This window comes from Notothenia coriiceps, unplaced genomic scaffold, assembly GCF_000735185.1.
Source record: "Notothenia coriiceps isolate Sejong01 unplaced genomic scaffold, NC01 NC01_scaffold00037246, whole genome shotgun sequence".
In the NCBI taxonomy this organism is placed as follows: domain Eukaryota; kingdom Metazoa; phylum Chordata; class Actinopteri; order Perciformes; family Nototheniidae; genus Notothenia; species Notothenia coriiceps.
This window is the reverse complement of record NW_011369947.1, coordinates 8,420,104-8,425,132: the sequence shown is the minus strand read 5'-3', so window position 1 is coordinate 8,425,132 and position 5,029 is coordinate 8,420,104. Positions and strand designations below refer to the sequence as shown.

The following is a 5,029-nucleotide window of genomic DNA, read 5'->3' as shown; positions in this document are numbered from 1 at the left end:
CCCCCCCATGGATTACTCTCAGAACCACAGCATCCTACCTGGTTGTCTGTCAGGTGAAGTATTGTCCTTTTATAGGAGATGATGTCAAAGTCCACAGCCTTCCACACAGCATGGCCCAGGAGATCTCCCACCTTCTTCTTCTTGGTGATGACAACCAGATAATTGCCTAGAAAAAAAGCGGGTGTGAAAATGTGCCGCAAATCTCAATACACCAAATGATGCCACCAAACGTTTCAGCAGGAATTTTGCCTACTGAACTCACCTGCCACCAAACGTATGGTCCCCATGAGGCCACATATGGGCCGGCTGTCAGCCCCTGCAGGGACGTCCCTCTTCACTGAGGAAACAGCATGGACACAGCAAGGGTTAGAGACTGAACTCAGGAGACTGAACTAATAACCAAGTCATCCTTGTGGAATCACCAAATTACTTAAAGGTCCCATGTCATGCTTTTCTGGTTATTACCCGTCCCCTTCTGTGTTATGAAGGTTTTTATGCATGTAAACGGTCTGCAGAGTCACAAACCCTCAAAGTACAACCTGTAGTAAAACTCTCACACAGAAAATACCTCCCCAAAACGCCTCGTTGGAGATACGTCATTGTCCATTTGATTCTTCCGGGTACGTATGATGTCAACCGTACCCGGAACGAAATGGACCAATCCGTGGAGCCGTTACGTCCGCGCAGCCGTTACGTTAAGCCCCCGCTGATTGGTCCAAATTGACCAATCCACGGACTTCCTCACACACACACTCAGTGCAAGCAGCTCTGCTGATTTCTCCTCCCTGGCTACAGGCTGATAACAGACAGTTGGGATCGCTGCGAAATTCTCTCTGCAGACCCATTCTCAACTAGCGTTTATCAACCTTTTTCTTATTCAATATCAAGCCACACTTATTGTTTTTACTTCGGCTGTGACTTTGTGTGTGCTCAGGATGAGTTTGGCTGTGTTTCGCTGTGTATCGCTAAACAAGGAAACAACACCTCCACGGAGCTTAGCGCGATTCACAACGTCCCGACCAATCAGAGCACACTGTGCTCACAGGGAGGGTGGGGGCTGGAGCTACTGGAGCTACAACGAGCCGTTAAAGGCAGAGAGTGAAATTCAGGGAATACACGTAGTTTACAGAGATGCTGTATGAGAAACCAATGTGAGTTTGGAAAATTGCACAATATAAATCTATTCTAGTAGACCTCAACAATGGAATTATGATCAGTGGAAATGGCCATGACATGGGACCTTTAATACTTTGCGTTCCGGCATAAGTTGAGATGGCTTTTTGATTGTTGACCCTGCCTTTTTTACCAGAACCTTCCGCTATAACACCTAAGCTCTGTCAAAAAGGTGGTTTCATACAAATGAATGAGGTAGATGGAATTATTTAATCTTACTCTGAACATTGGCAAAAACAATGATATTAGAGTTTACAAGAAACTGATCGAAAACAAGCATCATGTGGGCCACTAAACCACAAAAAACTAGGCTCAAAGGACATGAGGGGGCTTATAGGGCGTATCCTCTGTGGGTCCATGACTAATATTAACACTTTTCACATCACACATCCTCATTGGAGCTTGTGCTATTAAAAGAATATTGATCAGCCTTTATTTTCCACCATAATCAGTCATGCTAGAGATGTATTGCCCCCTTCATTTTGTTATAGTCTGTACTATATCAAACTCTGATTAGATGATCATCCTTGTTCCAACTTGTGTCTCTAAGATGCTTATGATACTTCAATTTGTATTACCTTGAATAAAGTGCTACCAAAACCACTCCTCGGGCTCCTGAGAATAAAGTCTGCCAGATGTGGTGGAATACTGCACAACTGGCCAAGCGTTGAGTCAGTACTAACAAGATCCTGTAGAATGTTCCCCTTACAAACAGCCACAGCAGCGTTTTACCCCCTTTCATTACACATGGAGCAGGGTTTAAACCAGGACACTGGCTGGTTGCCAGCAGGCACTTTTGGAAACATGCAACTCCCATAATGTACATAAATGACTGGGGCAGAGCTTAACAGCTTTTATAGCTTTCTGACTCGTTCCGGGGTGCCCTGTGTATGCAGTAGAATGTTTTTTCCAAATGTTTGCTTGTGTGTAGAAGAGAGCAGAGCATGCCACATAGACTTATATGGAGTACAAATCTAGGTTCTGAATGGAAGTTGCTCTTTCCATGAATGCTTTCCATGAATTCCACATAAGAGATTGACTCTCTATAAATGTGTTCACAAGCAGTTGTGGAAAGATCAGACCACCACACCCAATGAAACAAGTCTTTCTTCAAAGATGAAGCATGATGGGGCCACAGTCTCTACTCTCCTGAAGATGCTGAGTTATCTATTTTGACAAAGTGGCGACCTCTTCTTTCTTCTTCAATGTTCATTTTTTACCATTGAGAGTACGATGGCTGATAAAGTAGCCGCTTTAGTGCATGGCTACCTTGTGATTGACAATTAGCGACACTATAAGATAAGATATACTTTATTGATCCCAATTTAGTAATTGTTTTTGTTGAGGCAGCATGTAAAACAAAGTATTGCACATTAATAGAAAAACAGCGTTGTTCAGGCTTTGAACATTGCATCAAGTCTATTTGAAAGAATTTCACATGTGCCCAATGTGAAATGTAGATGATACTGCAACCATAACAGATTTGTGTGGAAACAATTATATTTTATGCAATTGACTTATGAAAAAAAATAGGAGTATTTTCTTAATCACAAAACAGTGCTAAATGAAGAACTTAAGATTCAAGTTATTTTAATTTTTACTTTGGAAATATCATTTTGACAAAACAATTTTAACTCAAGGTCTACTGAAAAACTTTTTCGGAACTACCAACCACATGCCACAGCCTTCATCAGTGAATGGCGTTGTCATGGCGCCAGCCTCATGACCATCATATTTGCTGCTGAAGGCAGAGAGAAAAAGTGATTATGTGTGTGTGAAATTATAGTAGTAATCTTTTAGCAGCAAAGTACATAAATACTTTTGTGTGTTGGAGAAAGGGGTACATGAAATGTTAGCTTCAACAGCAATACTTCCAGAAGGCATCACAAGATGATCGTGTTGCCAATTAACTTCTTTATGACCTTTTCTTTCTGTTTACTTTCATCCATCATAAATCCATCCCACCTTCCATCAACTGAATATGCTCTGCAAAGAAATGTTGAAAGGAGTGGAAACAGGAAGAGATCATGCAGACATTCCTCCTTCTGCTATGCCTGAGCTTGTATACATGCGGATCAGTGCAGCTCCGCTCTAACTATTCCAACCATGCTGATGGGACGAGGCTACACCAAAGGGGTGTGTTGTTGAATCACTGACGGGCTGGACCTACAGCTAGAGGTAGAGTCTAACCGATGTGTGTGTGTGTGTATTTAGGGAGGGGAGGAGTTTGAAGAGAGGGGGAGAGTCCAATGGAAAATAAGGGGGGTGGAGAGAAAAAACCCAGCCAGCTGTAGCTTGACTGGAGGGTTTCTCTGCCTGGTGTGGCATTCACATCCCAACGCTCATGTGGTAACATCCAGTATCTCTTGGCTGCCCCTGCACACTGGACTGATTCCAGGGATTTTAAGTAGACAGGACAGACAGACAGAAAAACAGAGTGCTTATATGCTGGAGAGAGATAAGTCAGTTACGAAGTAGGAGGAGAAAAGAGTAGAGATCAAGAGAAGAAAGGGAGAAGCAGGTGAGAAAGTGGAAAAAGGCTGTTTCAAACACACTTCCAATCCACCGACATGGCTACTATGGAAGCACTGGAATCCACGAGTGCCCTGATGGAGCCTCAAACCTTGACTGAGATCTCAGACGATGAGGTCAACCTCCCCCCCTCAGATGACGAAGACGATGCCCTCGCCGCAGTCAAGAAAGAGCTGTCCATCATGGGTACAGAGGGGGACTCCGCCGAAGACAAGGACGAAGCTGGAAAGCAAGACACCCAGGTGAACGGGGTGATGGTTCTGACTTTGCTCGACAAGATCATCGGGGCAGTGGACCAGATCCAGCAGACCCAGAGCGGGCTGGAGGCCAGGCAGCAGGATATGGAGCGCTCGGTGAACAGCATTCAGGGCGAGCTGACCAAACTGTCGAAGAGCCACAGCACTACGTCCAACTCCGTGAACAAGATGATGGAGAAAGTGCGCAAGGTCAGCGTCAACGTCAAGACCGTGCACGCCACCCTGGAGAAGCAAGGAGGCCAGATCAAGAAGCTGGAGAACAACGAGTCCGAGCTGCTCAAGAGACGCAACTTCAAAGTCATGATCTACCAGGTGAGAGTGTGTGAAGATGTATCAGTGTGTGGTTGTGGTTTTTCTGTAAAGTTGTGTATGTAAATTATGTGCCACCTTATTGGTTTAGGGAAGGGTGTGGCCCATTGCTGAGCCCTACAAATGTTTGCGTTCTTGAATGTGAATGAAAGTTATGACACTGACACGCCACTTGGAAAAAAAGAATTCTGTAAGTGGTCATGGTGGTTTAAAAAATGTGTTTAATTTCCTGAGGTGCAGAGGATTTCAGGGAGTGGTTGAAGGTTTCATATCGCTGGCATGCGCCCAGGTGACAGGCTGTGCTATCTCTCACCACTGAGCCTGCAGTAGCACAAACATGCCACTCACTAATGCTTTTCCCAGGATAGATAATATTTAACAAATAGGATGGTACCTATCATTTATTTCCCCACACATTTATAAGAATATTTAATCTATTAAGTGATGCTTGGACACTTGTGTGACACCTTTATGAGAAATATACTCTAACCCTAACCTTTAATAAATCAAACGCCTCAAGGGAAGAGTTTGTTTGTAGTTATAAGCTGATAAGACATGAGCTGAATGTGTCTATGCTAACCATCAACCGAACCACATCCCTTCAAATTCTGCATGGAAGAAAAACCTCCTTGAATGGAAAATTGATTCCTGTGATCATAATCAAAGGCAGAAATTAATTATAAGATTTATTATAAGATGAATTTTAAGATTGATTCACACCGCTTCCTTAGAAACAATTACCGGACACATTACTCACA

At 43.5% G+C, this 5,029-nt stretch overlaps 1 pseudogene; it reads left to right on the top strand.

The window, feature by feature from the left end:
- Nucleotides 1-3,475: 3,475 nt before the first annotated feature.
- Nucleotides 3,476-4,337, top strand: LOC104966365 (polymerase I and transcript release factor pseudogene; annotated as a pseudogene).
- The last annotated feature ends 692 nt before the right edge of the window (nt 4,338-5,029 follow it).